The sequence below is a fragment of the Tenrec ecaudatus genome, chromosome 18 (genome assembly GCF_050624435.1).
Source record: "Tenrec ecaudatus isolate mTenEca1 chromosome 18, mTenEca1.hap1, whole genome shotgun sequence".
Lineage (NCBI taxonomy): Eukaryota > Metazoa > Chordata > Mammalia > Afrosoricida > Tenrecidae > Tenrec > Tenrec ecaudatus.
The window spans coordinates 43,882,681-43,900,439 of NC_134547.1; the positions used below are offsets into that span (position 1 = coordinate 43,882,681).

Here is a 17,759-nt window from a genome sequence, read left to right on the forward strand (position 1 = left end):
TGGATCACAGGCTGGGCGGGGTGGGGTGGGGGGTGAGTTGGCCCCCTCCGTGCCCCGGGAAAGCTCAGCGAGTTGGGGTCCCAGGCCTCTCGAAGGTGGTCCCCTGCAACCCGGATCTGCGTGCGAGCCTCACGGCATGGTGGGAAGCCGCCCACGTGGGAAGCCCCGAGCTGCATTTCCGCTCTGTGCGCGCCCCCGCTTCCCCCCTCCCCCTCGCTTCCCCGCGCGGGCCGCGCCGGCCTCCGCCGTGGCCACTAGGTGGCGCCTGCGCCCTGATGGGCCCCTCGGAGGCGCCCGCGCCCGCGGCGGCCGAGCCCGGCGGCGGATTCCGGGGACTCTCCGGAGGGCAGCGCCGGCGGTCACGGTAGGATTCCCCAGCCCCAGGTGTTCCGTTCGCGCCTTTGTGGTGGCGGGGTATCGCGGCGGCGGCGGCGACACCCCGCTGGCACCCTTGCCGAGAGAGACCTCTGAAGTGCGAGCGGCCGCACGTGTTTTTGCCTCCAGGGTCCCCTCACCCCGCGTCTCCTCGCTGGGCCTAAGGGCAGAGCCAGACGCCCGCCCGGGACGCGCCCGCGGGAGCATCCCCGGGCGGCGGCGCCTCGGGAGAGCGTGCCCGGGCCCCCAAGCCGCGGCCGGGGAGGAGAAGGGGGCCACGGCGGCGGCGGCGGGGGACTCGGGTGCCGGGGCGGAGGCACCACTTCTGAAACTTGGCAGCACTTGGGAAGCACCTGAGGAGCAAGGAGCAGGCCGATGCCGCAGCCCCAGCCGCTCGGATGTAACCGGGCTGGGACGGGGCCTGGGCATCGGGCGACTCGGAAGCCCCCTGGGAGGTTCCCATGGGCAGCCAGTGGGAGGGCGCACAGAGTGAGAGCAAAGCTGATCAAGTGTGCTCTAGCCCAACCTCCCACTGTCTCCTCTCTCGCCATTTCTCCCATTCTTTCTTCTTCCTTTTGGGGTCCGGAAATCCCTCTCTGCCTCTGAGCTATCAAATCCAAGATTGCAAACTAAAATGCCCGCAGTAAGACTGGTTCCGAAAGGGTTGAGCAGGTGAGTGGCCAGGGAACAGAAAGGCCCAGGTCAAGGGGATGTGAGAGAAGACTCCCACGGAGGCTTCCTCCTCCCCGATCTCAGAAAATCAGGGGGGTTGAAGGAGCCACTCTCTATTCGGTCAATGTACTGAGCAGGCAGAGCAAGAATGCGGATGACGAATATACACAAGAGCAAACCGTGGTTACCAGCATGGATTTAGGGTCCCCGAAGCCACCCCTTCCTTGTGTCTGACTCTAGGCGACTCAGTCCCCCGCGTTCTCACTTCCCTGATCTGTGAAACTGGTATGCTAGTATATAACGCTCGGTGTTGGTGTGGTGATTAACACTAAAAGATAGGGCTGGTTAAGAATATACGGTACTCGGTCGGTATCAGACGCTGTGCTAAATGCTGTCTAGGTACTGTCATTTTTGACTCTTTAACCCACAAAACCCAGTGCCATCAAGTCAATTCCAACTCTTAGTGACCCTAAAAGGTAGGGTGAACGATCCCTTTGAGTTTCGGTGACTTAAATCTTTACAGGGGTAGACAGCCTCATAGTTCTCCAACAAAACAGCTGGTAGGTTTGAACCACTAACCTTGAGTGCTTATCCCACTATGCAACCTTCAATGCTTATCCCACTATGCAACCCCATTTGATATATGAGCAAGCTGGGTTACATAATTGAGTCACTGGGCGATATAAATGGTTAAGTGTTCCACTAGTCAAAAATGGGTTCAAATCCACCTAGAGGTGACTTGGGAGGTAAGCCTGGCTATCGGCTTTCAAAAAGTCAAAACCTTAAAAACCCTTCAGAGCAGTTATCTTCTGCCTAAATGGGTTTTCCATGAACCAAAATCAACTTGACAGAAACTAACAGCAGCAACGACATCTTAGTAACAGACAGATGCTGAATTTGAACGCAGGTTGTCTGTCTCTGGTAGGTGGTTCAAAGCCACCAGAACTCCAAGGAAGAAAAATGATGGCAGCCTCCTACTGTAGAGATTATAACCTTGAGAACCTTGTGGGGCAGGTTTACTCTGTTCTGAAAGGTCTCTGTAAGTTGAAATCTACTTGGCAGCAGTAGATTTGATTTTGAATTAGTCTGACTCCAGACTACTGTTGCCCACATCAGATGAGAGAAAGCACATTGTGCGGTAGCCGGCACCTGGTGGATCCTCAATAGAAATGAGCTGTCATTGATGTGAACAAAGTACTGTCACTGAGTTGTCTCCCTCATTCATTCAAAAATTACTTATTGAGAACCTACTATGTGCCAGTTGATAGATGTATAACAAGGCATTTTATTTTTTAAAGAATCACCTTTTATTGTTGAAAATATATACTATAGAACATGCACCAATTCAGCATTTTCTGCATGTACAATTCAGTGATACTGATTCCATTCTTCAAGTTCTAGAACCATCTTCACCCTCCGTTTCCGAATTGTTCCTTTCCTATTAGCATATAGTCAACTTCCCTGTACGTTTCCCATCTACGCTTCCCAGTTATTGCTGTCTGTTTGATCCATATAGATAGTTCTTTTAAAGACACGATACTTTGATCCATATAGATAGTTCTTTTAAAGACACGATACTCAAGGCAGGTCGTCTGTACTAATTAAGTTACGTCATTCTTTAGTTTCCAGCACTTGTCTGTCATTTTGTCATACTGTGGTGGATTGTGCGTTGCTGTGATGCTGGAAGCTTTGTCATGAATATTCTGTACTCATGGGCAGAATTGAAACATGGTCAGATACTAAAAGCCTCATGCAAAGAAGCAGAATATTGTTGGAGATAGTGCTGGAAGATGACATCCTCAAGCTGGCAGGCACGAAAAATACCACTGAGGAAAAGTTGCCTTCTCAAAGTAGACTCGACTATAATGACATGGATGGAGTCAAGTCTTACTGTGGGAGGAAAGCCTTCCAGATTTTCATTTGCTGATGGGGCGCAATAGAAAACATCAATTAATAATCAGAACATGGAATCTACAATGTATGAATCTTGGAAGTATGATCTACAAGTTATTTTTTAATGATCTGAAATGCATAAAAATGGACATTTTAGGCATTAGTGAGCAAGGTTCAGAAGAGCTCCCAGACTATGAAGGAAGTAACTACTGAAAACCTTATGCATAGCTTCAAAACATTGAAGCTAAAGTTCTAATGAATGGAAAGAGAACATTGTCAGAGACGGTGCTGGAAGATGGACCCCTCAGGTCAGAAGGCACTCAAAATGTGCCTGAGGAAGAGCTGCTTTCTCCACGTAGTGTGAACTAGGCTGACATGAATGAAGCGAAGCTTGTGGGAGTGGAGCCTTAGAGAGTTTCATTTGCTGATAGGGCACAACTTGAGGTGAGAAGAAACAGTTGCAACATTCTAATAATTGCAACATGCAATGTGCAAAGAAAGTGTCTAGGAAAATTGGAAGTTGTAAAAAAAAGTAAGTGGAATGCAACGAGATTGATATACTGGACATTAGTGAACTGACATAGACTAATATTGACCATATTAAATCAGCAAGTCATATGGTTTACTATGCCAGGACTGATGCAATCAAAAGGAATGGCTTTGCAGTCATCAAAATGGACATTTCAAGAACTATTTTGAAGGACGAGGGATCTGTGATATTATTATATATTTCTACCTTCAAGAAAATCCAATCTATACCACTATTATTCAAATTTATGTACCAACCACAAAAGCTAGTGATGAAGAAATTGAAGAGTTCTACCAATGGCTTCAGTTGGAAATTGATCAAATATGCAATCATAATTATTGGTGACTGAAATGCAAAAGTTGGAAACAAAGAAAGGAACAATAGTCATTATATAGATCCTTGGTTATAGAAACTAGGCTGGAGATTTCATGAATTTTTCAGGATCAGTGACTTGGTCATAGAAAATATCTTTTTTCAACAACACAAATGCATACTATATACATCGACTTCTCCACATGAAATTCACGGAAATCAAATTGACTACATCTGTGGGAAGAAACAATGGAGAAACTCAATAGTAGCAATTAACACAAGTCACACATAGACCATCAATTGTTCATATGCAAGTTCAGGTTGAAGCTGAAAAAGTGAAAACTAGTTAAGGAGTGCTAAGCTTCGAACTTGAGTCTATCCCACCTGAATTTCAAGAACATCTCAAAAACCAGATTTGATGCATTGGACACTAATGATAGAAGACCTGATGACCTGTGTATGGGAGGACATTAACACATAATTTGTGAAGAAAGCAAAAGGTCATTTAAAAGACAAGAAAGAAAGAACCAAAGTGGCTATCAGAAGAGAGTCATGAGCTTGATCTTAATTGTATAGTAGCTAAAACAAATGGAAGAAGGGGGTGCAGTCAAATAGCTGAATAGAAACTTTCAAAGGGCAGCTTAAGAGTACAAAACCAAATATTAAAAGGAAATGTGTAAAGTCCTAGAATTAGAAAACCAAAAGGGAGCAACATACTCAGCATATCTTACTTAAACTCAAAGAACAAAAGAAAAATTATAGCCTCAGTTGTGTTATTGAAAGCTTCTATGGGCAAAATATTGAATGAGGCAGGAGGCATCCAAAGAAGATGGAAAAAATACAGGGTCATTGTTCCAAAAAGAACTAGTTGACATTCCACCACTTCAGGAGTTAATATATGAGCAAGAACCAGATGAGCAAGAATGACATCCAAGCTTCATGGAAGGCATTCGCCCCAGACAAGGTTCTGGTAATTGCTGGAATACCAATTGAAATGTTTCAACAAGCTGATGAAACACTGGAAGTGCTTAATGCAAATATACCAGGAAATTTGGAAAACAACTACTTAGCCAACTGACTGGAAAATACACATATTTGTACCCATTCCAAAGAAAAGTGACCCAACAGAATGAATTTGTTACATGTGATCGAGTCAGCTTGGACCTATAGGGACCCTCTGCACAACAGGCAAAATACTGCATGGTCCTGTGCCATCCTCACAAATGTTCCTTTGCCTGAGCCCTTTTGATGCAGCCACTGAGTCACTCAAGTCATCAAGGGCCTTCCTCTTGCTCGCAGCCCTTCCACTTTACCCAACATGATGTCCTTCTCCAGGAACTGGCCTCTCCTGACAATATGTCCAGAATATGTAAGATGAAGTCATGTCGTTCTCGCCTTACTTCTTCCAAGACAGATCAGTTTGTCCTGTTAGTAGTCCATGGTACTTTCTTTTCCATCACCACAATTAAAATGCATCGATTTTTCTATATGAATGAATTATAAAGCAGTATCATTGATATCACATGCAAGTTAATTTTTGCTGGAAATCATCCAACAAAAGATTGTAGCAGTATTGCCAGGGAGCTGTCAGAGATTCAGGCCGGATTCAGAAGAGGATGTGAAACACGAGATATAATGCTGATGACATTGCTGATGTCACATGGATCTTGACTGATAGCAGAAAATATCAGAAAGACGTTTACTTGTGTTTTATTGCTCATTCTTAAGGCATTCAACTGTGTGGACCATAACAAACGATGGAGAGCCTTTGGGAGAATGAGAATCTAAGAACAATACATTGTGCTCTTGCAGACACTATACATGGGATCAAGAGGCAGTTGTGTGAACAGAACATGGCATACTGCATGGTTCAAATGAGGATACATCAAGGTTGCATCCCTTCACCATACTTAGCTTGAATGCTGAACAAAAAAAATCATCAGAGGGTCTGGATTATATGAAGAAGAATGGGGAATCAGGATTGAAGGAAAGCTTAATAGCCTGCAATTTTCAAAGGATACAATCTTACCTCCTGAAAGTGAAAAGGTTTGAAGTACTTGCTGATGAAGATCAAGGATTGCATTGTTCGGTATGGATTACAACTCCATGTAAAGAACATAAAAATCCTCATAACTTAACCTGATAAATGGAGAAAAGATTGAAGTGGTCAAGGATTTAGTTTTGCTCAGATCTACATTCAGTGCTCATGGAAGCAGTAATCAAGAGATCAAATGACACATTGCGTTGGGTTAATCTGCTGCACAAGACCTATTGAAAAGCAAGGATTGCAATTTGAGGACTTGGGTGTGCCTGACCCAAGCCATGGTATTTTTAATTGCCTCGTCTATATCTGAAACTTGGACATTAAATAAGGAAGACTGAAGAAGACTGGATGCTTTTGAATTAAGGTGCTGTCGACGAATATTGACGGTACCATGGACTGCCAGAACAAAGCAATCTGTCTTGGAAGAAATACAGCCAAAATACTCCTTAGAGGTAAGCATGGTGAGACTTCGTCTCACATACTTTGGGTCATGTGCAAATGTCAGGGATAGCAAGAGCTTTGCAAAGTCAAGAACTCTGAAGATACACCGTGGTTGAAGGGAATGTTGTTAGCTGCCATCAAGTCATAGCGACCGCATCTGTGGCAGAGGACGGCATAGAGTTTTCAAGGCTGTGCCCTTTAGAAGCAGACGGCCAGGCGTGCTTTCCAGTGTGCCCCTTCAACCCCACCATCCTTTCGGCTTATACTGGTTGGTATGAAGCATGGATGAAACTACTTGGAATAGCAGGCAGTGTGTGTGTGTGTGTGTGTGTGTGCGCGCGCGTAAGTATATGTACAGCAACATTTTTGCCAATTCAACAACTTTCACAAGGACAGTCCAGCCACATTGCTTCTGTTCATCAGGGGGTGTGGCCACTGGCACTGTTCTTTTCCAAATCATTCTGCCATCTCATGGTCCTCAGAAGAGCACAAATGCCTCAGAGAATGAGTCCCAGCACCTGCATTGGGCAGAAGCTATAGGGAAAGCGATCACAGGTGTAGGGAACATGACTCCGTGGCTCAGCACAAACTGCCTGTGACTAGGTTCAGCACTGGGCTTCCCCAGGCAGAGTGAGCAGTCTTCAATCTGCCTCTTTTCCATACAGGATAACGCCTGACCAGGGGCCATTTTCTCTATTAAGGAATATTTAGGAAATCTTTTGAACTTTGTAGGTCACAGAGTTCCTGCCAGAGCCACTCAGTTCTGCCTGTGTAGGGGCCACAGCTGCCTTGTACGATGTGCAAATGGATGAGTGTAAAACTTTGTTTTGATTAAACCTTAGTCATGAACCCTGAGATTTGCATTTATGTTTTTTTCCTCTTTTTTTTTTGATAAAAGAATCTTTTGGCATTTTCCACCATTTAAAAAATATAAAAACCCCAAAGAGCTGATATCAGGGGCTTAAGTGAAGAACAAATATTTTGAGTATGATGAGGGCAATGAATGTATAAATGTGCTTGACACAATTGACGTATGTATGGATTGTGATAAGAGTTGTATGATCCCCCAATAAAATTACATACACACACACCGCCCCTCCCCCAAGTCTTGGTTCACAGGCTGCCCTAAAATTGGCAGTGGGGCCAGAAATGGCTGTTGGGTTGTAGTTTGCTGATCTCTGATCTAGAACCATGGCATAAGGGACAGAAAGGCATGTAACACCCATCTAGGTGAATCCTTCTAGACCCAAAGATCTCCATCGAACATTCTCAGCCATTTCTTGAGTGTCCTGATAAACGGAGCTTCCTGTGTTAGTGTCTCATTCCAATGTCAGAAGTTTGGATTTCTTCAAAATCACTTCGTAGGACAGTTTTGGTTGCCAGGAGTGTTTGAGAGGTGATCCCCTGAAGCCCTGTATGAACATGAAGTGAACCGGGGCTGAAAAGAAAGTTAGTCAAGAACGTGTGGATGGTGACTTAGGATCAAGGGAGCCTTAGTGCTGCTGGGGACCTTTAGGAAGATTGTGGATCATATCTCAGAAGTGTCCCACCCAAGGGCATGGACCTGGGCTATTTGTCCCCAGCCCCTACCCCTTGATGTTTGAGGCTGTCTCCCTGAGGTAGTTAGTTTATTGTGCCAACCTGGCCGATAAACACATGCGGGGATAATTGAAGGGTGGAGGGATAAATGGCTCGGTGAGCCTCGCCTTTCTAGTTCTCTGGTCTCTTGCTTTCTGATGGTCGGACCAGGGTGCAACTGCAGTCGGCATCATTGCGTGTGTTTTGTGAGCTGGAGGAGGACTTTGTGGATTGGTGTCGGACATATGGGTTAATGTTGGACTTGTGGGTTTGGGCAGCACTGGGTTGGGATATTTTCTTGATGTGCATTTACCCTTTATATAAAACTCTCTCTTATATATATGAGTTTCTGTGGATTTGTTTCTCTATAAAGTACCCAGACTAACACAGTCCTGTACCCAACTTGCCCTGCTACTTCCGACTGCAACTTCGGGGGCAGAAAACAACTTCAGGCAGAAGCAGTGAAGAGCAACCAAGGGTTTCTGGAAGCTATCTTCCAGTTCCTTCTGGAGTGGACCAGGGTTTGGGTGGGGCACCTACAGCATCTGCTCCTGCACACTTCTGATTTTAATTTTTGAGTTTGTTACTCATGGTGTGGGGAACATGGGAGATGATTTTGTGAGGTAGAGATAGCACTACAAAATGGAAGTCTCGTCATAGGAAATTAATCCATTTTTTAAATTGTCTCTTTGATACCTGAACCCCACATGTGAGACTCCCTCCCCAGAACAGGCCCCCAATCACACTGGCCTTTCGGTTTCCTGACCTGGCCAAACTCACTTCTTTCTGACTACAGACAACAAAAGATGTCTCAGTGAAGTACTAGAATGTTTTTGATACACTTGTTTGCCTCTCTTTTTATTGAAAATGGAGCAGGCTTCAAATTCAGAGCATTTATTAGGAGTCTCTGGGTCATAAAATTGGTTGAGCCCATGACCAACTGAAACAGTGGTAGTTTGATCCCAGCCAGGGGCATCTCAGAAGAAAGGCCTGGCACTCTGCTTCCAAAAGGTCATGGCCTTAGAGTGCAGCTCTACTCTGAGACATATGAGGTCACCCTGAGTTGGTATCTACTCAAGAGCAACTAGTTATCAGGCAATCATTTGCTAAATTTTAATAACATTATTTCTATTTTTATTTTTCTGTATTCCCTGTTACTGGCTTTGGAGTTACAGTGGCAATATAAAATGAGAAAGAAATATGACATGAATAATAATATAAATGTTATAAAACTGTCATTAAAAATAATAATAGCTGTTACTTATTGAACACTTCCTGCGTGCCGAGTGCTGTTATTCCTAAGCCATTCACACAGGGTACATTCTATTTGGTGGAGTGTTTTTAGGAGTCTTGGTGGCACAACAGTACAGCAGTGAAGCACTTAGCTACTAACTGAACGCTTGGCGGTTTGAACCCACTCAGCAGTTCTGGAAGAGAAACGCCTAGTGATCTGCTGCCTGCAGATGACCGCCTAGAAAACCACATGCCTCAGTTCTACTGCTCACATGGAGACACAATGAATCAGAATTGACGCAGTGATACACCATAGCAGTTATACTTAGGCCCATTTTACAGCTGAATAAATGGAGATATGGAAGTTAAGTGTAACTTTCCAGAGTTATACAAGTGTGTTACTTCTTGAAATTTCCACAAAAGGAAACTGTGAAGGAGAACTTTGATTAGCTGAAGTCCGAGGAAGGTCTCTTAAAAGGTTATTTTTTATCTAGCTGAAATCTTTCTTCCTCTAGTTGAAATCTGTCTAGCCCTTGGGTGTCATTCTTTTTCTCTGGAAAGAACAAAGCTGTTCCCTGTTCATCACTGCAGCCTCTCAGATATTTGAGGGCAGAGACCTGGATGGCCCTCCCAGATCTTCTCACCTTTGAACACTGCCAGTTCCTTCTGCTTATCTTTTCTTGTGTGTATTTGGCATTGAGCGCAGAACTTCTTTTTCATCGACTAGAACTTAAAAGGGTTTTTCTTGCCATCACATTTTTTTATAAGACTCCCACTCTTGGTTTAGGGTAGAAGACTATACTTGGTGTGGTTGACCTGGCAAAGGGTGCTAGTCCTTTGCCATGAGACCAGACATGGGTGGTGCCTAGCTACCATGACGGAACATTTCTATCAAAGATTCTATAGGAGAAACCTGATAAAAGGCGGGAAATGTGAAACAATTTCAAATTCGCATGGAATCCAGATTTTTGGGAGCCATTTAGGCTGGATGCACTTCTGAACGTATGGATGGCCTGGAGATAATTTTAAACCTTAAACTATAAAACAAAAATATCCCTGAAGCTTTCTTTTAATAAAACAATCGTTTAACTTAATTAGTAAAGATTATCTGCCTTCAGCATTGTGTTCTTTTAGAGAACTAACTCTGTGGGATCAAAGGAGACCTGATGGCCCAGGGGCTACTCCTTGGGCTGCTAACTTCAAGTTTGAACCCATCAAGCCAACTCCTCAGAAGAGCATGAGCCTTTTGCTCCTGTAAGTCTCCATAATGCACAGGGGCAGTTTTTCTCTGTCCTATGCGATCACTAGGAGTCAGGATTGACTTGATGACAGCGAGTATATGGGATCAAATGGACATCAGACACTTCAGAGGGTAGATAGGAGGTTGGGGGCAATGAGGTCAGGGTAATTGGAAGGAACGGTTTAGAAAAGGCGTGTAAGAGTGGTTGCACAACTTGAAGAATAATCAAAGTCCACAAATTATACATGTAGAAATTGTTGAAATAGTATCTATTTGCTATGTATATTTTCAATAGCAATGAAAATAAGAAAGAGAGGCAAGCTAGTCACTCGTGGAGAATTGCTCAGACCCAGCTTCAGCTTCACAAAGATCAAACCCACTCTTGTCGAGTGGATTCTGATGTACAGTAACCCTATAGGACAGATAGACCTTCCCCACAGGATTTTCTAGCCTAAAACCTTTATGGAAGCAGACTTTTACCTGTAGAGTGACTGGTGGGCTCAAACCATTAACTTTACAGTTAGCAGCCTTGTGCTTAACCACTGTGCCACCAGGGCTCCTCATCACAAGAATTAGCAGCTGGGGTTCTCCCTTCTTTGCAGACCAGAGATGCCGCTTCTGTAGGGAACTTGGTGCTGCCCCGGCTGTATAAGGCAGACTATCCCAATCCGTTGAAGACTCTAGTGGGGAAGATGGAGCATAAGTGTATTCAATCACCACAGGACAAGAGACTGAAGTACAGCTGAATTCTTTCTGTCATCTCGTCAGCACATTCATCCCCCTGAAGGGAAGTGCACACAGAAAACCACATTCTAATTAGAAGGTTGGTAATCCTGGAGTCAAAGCAAGGTGAGCAAGATGAATGATTCCAGTAGCCATGAGAGCCTAAGGTATTATGTCCTTTGAGGGATACAAGAATCCAGACCGGCCAGCACTGCAGTTAGAATCGCCCATTGCTAGATTCATGGTAGACATGACTAATCAATTACCATGCTCTTTCCTTCTTACAGCTCCCTGGATCAAGCTTAAGATCCTTATTGAGGAGTATTCCAGGAAACTGGCCAGACCTAGGTTCCCTATAGTGCCGAGGGAGGTTTTCAGAACGCCCACTACTGGAGACAACAGAGGAAGCTAGTCTCTCAAAGACTTCCTCTGTGACATTGTTTGTCTGGGTCCCTCACACACAGCCATTTCTTTCTAATTGCTATTTCTTTGGAGTCCCTGGTTGGCACAAATGGTTAATGCTCTTGGAAAGGCTAGAGGTTTGATCTGCCTAAAGACACCCTGGAAGAAAGGGTTGGTGATCTAATGCTGACAAATTAGCCTATGAAAGCCCTGTGGAGCTTAGTTCTGCCCTGGCACATATGGGGTCCCCATGAGTCAGAAGCACCTTGAGGGCAACTGGTTATTATTCCTTCAACTTATGTTAATGCTATTGGCCTTTTTTATTCTCATTGTCAAGTCTTGATTTGATTTCCAGGTCCTGCTTTTCCTGCTTTGTCCCGAGACACATCCTGTCCTACTCTTAAGGACTTTTGCAGACCAGTAGTCCCCGGCATTATGTGTGCATTCCACTGATATACTCTCCCCACATTCTGACCCCTATGCCTATAACATCTTTTTCAGCCAACAAGCAGTTTGTAGGGTTGTTATAGAACTGACAGAATCATATAAAACGGTGGCCATTGTTATAGCTTGCCTAATGCAAAGGGGTGCTAAGGAGCCGTGAGGGAGGAGAGGAACCCTAAAAGACACTAAACCCCACCAAGTACTGAGCCCCTGAACTTTGGTATGCTTGACTAAGGACTTAGGAGTTTATTTGTTTTTGGAGCAAGCAGAACTTTTGCCAACCATAACATTTCCCACATAGTGCACCTGGTCTCTCTTGGTCTCATATAGAGACCATGATTCAGCTGTGGACGGGGGGTGGGGTGGGAAGGGAAGCATTGGGGAGAGAGATAGCAAGAATTTGTGCCTCTGGGGCCATTGAAGAAGGTCCTTGAGCACTTTAAGAGGAAAAATGACCCTTATTCTCAGGGGCAGCTCAGAATGACAGGAGAGTCCCCGTTCCTACCCCACGAAGGCTACCAGTCTAATGAGAGAGGCCAGGCCTCACCTCAGTCTGATGGTGGAGAGCCACACAATGTAGTTCTAGGCTGGAACTACGTCTCCCACTCCAGAGATCCCTTGACTCCCTGAGACTGTGGAGGCTTATTCACACCATATTACTGCTGCCCAACTGTATCATAGTGGGCCAGGATTGTTCAGGCCAGGGCTGGGAATGTTTTATTTATTTATTTAATCATTTTACTGGGGGCTCGTACAACTCTTATCACAATCCATCCATCCATCCATTGTGTCAAGCACATTTGTACATTTGTTGCCATCATCATTATCAAAACATTTGCTTTCTGCTTGAACCCTTGGTATCAGCTCCTCATTTTTTTTGGAATGTTTGTTTTAATAGACTTTCAGATTTATAGAAAAATTTAGCAGACAGTACAGAAAGTTCCCATGAAATTACCCCTAGTTTCACCTGTTATTAACATCTTAGATTTACTGTGATGCATTTGTTACAATTAGCAAACCAGTATTAAAACTCCAAACTCACTGCCTCCCAGTTGATGCTAATGCATAGCAGCCCTATAGGACAAGGTAGAACTGCCCATGGAGAAAGTTGGTAGTTTTGAACTGCTCACCTTGCGGTTAGCAGCCCAACTCCTGTCCACTATGCTACCAGGGTTCCAAGCCAATATTAATATGTTGTTATTAGCTAAATACCACCATCACCAGTGGCTACTGTGTCGATTCTAACTCAGGATGACTCAGGTGTGTCAGAGCAGAACTATGTGCCACGGAGTCTTCAATGGTGGACCAGGACTTTGTTCTGAGGCTTCTCTGAGTGAACTTCCATGGATTGGTGGGTCTGTGAGTTTACCATTTGCACCTCCTAGGAAAGCCACACAAATGTTTGGAGGCAACTCTATTCATAATAAAAACTAAAAAGAACGATAATTTATTTAGATTTCCTTAATTTTTCCCTGATGCTCCTTTTCTGTTCCTGGATCCCAACCAGGACACCGAAGTCCACTTAGTGGCCATGTTTCCTTAGGCTCCTCTGGACTGTGACAGTTTCTGAGACTTTTGTTGTTTCTGATGATACCGTCTGGAGAACATTTTTTTCTGGCATGCTCCTCTGTTAGAATTTGTCTGATATTTTTTCTCTTAATTAGACTGGGGGGCAAGTGCCACTTGTGTTGCATTACCTCAAGGTTACCAACTAGTGACATCATTTATGACTCGACGTTGACCTTGACCATATAGTTGAAGAAAGTCTGATCAGAGTCCTCCACTGTATTGGGGATCTGAGTACACATTCCAGCTCAGTCACTTACTGGCTGTATGTACCTTTGAGGCAAGTGATTTCAGGGATTTTGGGGGAAAGCCAGAGCAGAGTCTAGCCAAAAGCTGTGTGTTCCTTCACCTTTTGTGACCCCAACACAATGAATGTGAACACAATAAAATGAATCAAATTGAACTAGAAGCAAAGCCCCCAAATCCCGAGTTAGGATTGGGGGGTAGGGAGTGGATAGTTGGCTGTTCTCTTTTAGCTGCATTTCTATATTTGCTTTCGTATCTGGTGGGAAGTCTCTGTAACTCTGAGGCTCTGAATCTAACATCTAGAACCGCAGTTTGGTTAGCTAAAAACACGTGGAGTTAATAATGCTACCTGCCTCTTGTTGCGTGCCTTTAGTCCATTTTCAACTCATCGCAACCATGTGTGACACAGTAGAGCTGCGGCATAGCATTTTCTAGGGTGCCATCTTGGTGGAAACAGAGCACCTAGGTCTCCCCCCACTGCCCTTGGGTAAGTTCGAGCCACTAACCTTCTGGTTAGCAGTCATACAATTAACTATTTCACTACCAGGCCTCTTTACTTAATGCTATTGAGTATTATGCATATAGTAAGCCCACTTTAAATAAAAACTGTTGTTATTGCCAGTATGACTTTAAAATTTCTTCGAGAATCTGCCTCCTGAAGGTTATAAATCAAGTTCAAGTATGCTTTCAAGGGTCTTACCTTCCGAGATGACAGACCTTGTAGAGAGGTTCCTATACTATGTTACCTCCTCTCCCCTCTTAGTCCAGCATTCTCTCTCCTGCCTCTCAGCCATACCACACTTAGCCAGCCTAGTAGCCTGCCAACACTGCCCTCCACCAATTCACCCAGCTCACATAGTTGCATATTTGAGTAGCTTCAAGCGCGCTCCTATGGACCTGAGTTCATATGACCACTTACAGCCTGGCTCTATGTGCCTTTGGGGCAAGTGATTCCAGTGGCCAAGAGGAAAAGCCAAAGCAGTCTGACCAGCAGACCTTAAACACTACTTCCTGTGGACACCACACAGATGCCAAGCAAGGGCTCCTCCCTGCTCCACTGGATGGCCAGAGCTCAGCACCACAGTTACCTAACAGCTCTCCTCGCTGAGACAACCCAGGAGCTCAGTCTCTGCCCTCTCCGAACAGTCCTCGCCTTTGTTCAGCTCTCTGTTTGCCTGCACTCGCTGGTCTCTCTGTATGAGTCTGTGGTGCAGTTTGTACCTGTGCTTAGTTTTGACAAGACAGAGAAAGTAGGAGAACGGTCACATCCTGGGGACTGGCTTGGCCTAACTGGGCAGTCAGCCAGGGAAGGACTTCTCAGAGGTCGAGAGGCTAACCTTGGGTCACTTCCACTTTTTGAGGGTCCTGCTATGTTGGAAAATGAGGAAATACAAAGCAGGGTATCAAAATAGTAGTCTGTTGAAACCTTTCATTCCCAGGAGTGTGTCACAGGGGCAGAATAATAGACAGTGTGTGGAAAGGCTAGCCTAGAGAGCCCCTTTATGAATGCAAAGTCCCCTGCCCAACCACCCCCCTGTGATGGGGGTCTAGGACCTCGATGTTGCCTCTTCGTGGGGGTAAGGGTGGAAACAGACCAAGATTTCTTCAGATCAGCCTTGCTGAGGGGCCTGCAAAGGCCTGTAAGCACCAAATATCTAATGAAAGCATCTACTCAGAGCATTCAGACCCCCTTAGAAAGCCCCAAAGCTCCAAGGTTCCAGAGAGTTCCCACCTGAAGCAAAAACAGACACCAACGTGCATTTGAAAGAGAGCAAACAGCCATCCCACCCCCACAATCCTGCTAACTGGAGATCTGTGGGGTCTGAACTTCATATTCATGTTGGTTTCCATTTAAGGTCTTGTGTTGGGCCCACAGACGGTGTGGGAGCACAAAGCTCCAGTCAGTCTCGGCTCAGGCTTTTCCCCAGGCCCCAGGGAGACCTTGCTGCTCTGCTCTTAGGAAGCTGTCTTTTTTTGCCCTTAGACATTGCTGCTGTTTGTTTTGTTTTTTTGCCTACAGGGAGACACTGAAACACACACACACACACACACACACAAACGCACACACACACACACACACACACCACACGGTACCATTCCAAATATCTGCAGAATTCATAGGCCTCATAGCCAAGACACAGCCCATCTCCTTTTCTCTTTTCTCGCCTCCCCTTTCTCTTACAGCCCCCACCCTTAGCCCTGGAGCCTGTTGTTGTCTTATCCCCAGCCGGAAGCCCCTTCTGTCACAGAGCCAGGCTCCTGGCCACTTGTTCCACTCCAGCTGCTGCTCCTGCAGGCCCCAGCCAACTCCTATTTCCATAGCAACTGAAATTCATTTTTCCATCCCTGCAGTTCCACTTTAGAAAGGAAGCCCATGATAGTTGTTTTGTTTTTTAAGGGGAAAAAAAGAATCGAGCCATATCTGCTACTGTTAACTTAGGATGTTACTGAACGCCTGGTTCCCAAAAGCTCTTCACCTTCTTCCTTCCCCCTGCTTTAACCGTAACTTCCAGGGTTCTGGTCTCAGGACGAGTCTGTGTGGAACCTTTCTCTCTGTAAATGAATGCAGGATGATTTCATGCCTTACTAGCCCAGAGAAGAGCAGAAGGTTAGAGTTCTGGCTGCGTCAAATGATGCTAACTTGTCTAAGTACTCTCCCTGTGGCCGTGGAGACCAGAGTCTGTTTGCATATGTCATTACATCATCTCTGAAGACGAGGAACCGACTCTCTAACTCCTAAATGCCTCCCAGAGTTGTTTGAGCAAGATTTGAGGACTACACTCCCAGTATGTTTGTTTGACTGACTTTATATGGATGGGTGTCTATTGTTATTGTTGGGTGCCATTGAGTCGATTTTTGACTAATAGTGACCTCATAGGAGTCCTGGTGGTATAGTGGGTTATGCATTGGGCTGAACCCCCCAGCTGTTCTTCAGGAGAAAGAGAAGCCTTTCTAAACCCACAGGGAGCAGTTCTACCCTATCTTACAGAACTATAAGTCAGAATCAACTTGATGGCAAGGAAGGTGAATTTGAGTTTTCTGAGTGACCACATGTGTCAGAGCCAAAATGTCCTATGGGGTTTTCTAGGCTGTCATCTTTATGGAAGGAATTCTTAGAAGCAGCAGTCAAGAGATCAAAGGGTGCATTGCATTGCATTGGAGATAAGTGTGCTGCACGAGGCCTCTTTAAGGTGTTGAAAAGCAAGGATCTCAGTTTGAGGACTAAAGTACACATGGCTCAAGCTGTGGTATTTCAATTACCTCATAGGCACGTGAAACTTGGACATTGAATAAGAAAGACTGAAGAATACTTGATGCATTGCATTATGGTGTTGACGATGAATATTGAAAATGCCATGGACTGCCAAAAAACCCCACAAATCTGCCATGGAAGTATTGTAGCCAGAATTGCTCCTTAGAAACAAGGATAGGAAGACCTCTTCTCATGTACTTTTGAGTAGAGAACAATGCCTGGAGAAGGACATTGTAGAGGGGCATCTCAAAAGAGGAAGGCTCTCCGCAAGATGGATTGACACCGGGGCTGCAACAATGGGCTCAAACATAGGAACAATTGTGAAGACGGTGCAAGGCCAGGCAGCGTTTCATTCTGTTGAATATTGGGTAGCTATGAGTCAGAACTGACGTAACAGCACCTAACAGCAACAACAATAACAATAATCTGGACAGAATCAGATTGCTAGGTCTTCTTCCAGTGGAATTACTAGGCGGATTCAAACTGCCAACCTTTTGGTTAGCAGCCAAGCACCTAACCATTGTGCCACCAGGGAGCCTAGAAGTATTGTATCAAAGGGAGCTGGGAAAACTCGACTCTCCTACCTCCCCCAAAGACTTTCTTTACTGGCCTAGTATCTGAAATTTCACCATTGCCTATCCATTTCATTGAGCTTGCACACTATTTTTTCTCTTAAAAATGTAAAGTGTGTATTAAGCTCTGGTCAGTTTGGCCCACCGCTACCCCTTGCACATAGTAAGTGCTCAATTAATGTTCTGCTATACTGTATTGATGTCTAACCATAAAGCAGTTTACCACAAAGACTTTT

General features: G+C 44.9%; 1 protein-coding gene across 6 annotated transcripts in view; it reads left to right on the forward strand.

Moving 5' to 3' along the window:
- Positions 1-245: 245 nt before the first annotated feature.
- Positions 246-17,759, forward strand: part of CHD9 (chromodomain helicase DNA binding protein 9) — a 261,384-nt gene continuing 243,870 nt past the window's right edge. For all 6 annotated transcript variants that reach the window (XM_075536429.1, XM_075536433.1, XM_075536432.1 and 3 more), the window contains exon 1: positions 246-364. The gene's annotated coding sequence lies outside the window, so the exon portion shown is untranslated. The remainder of the gene's footprint in view (positions 365-17,759) is intronic.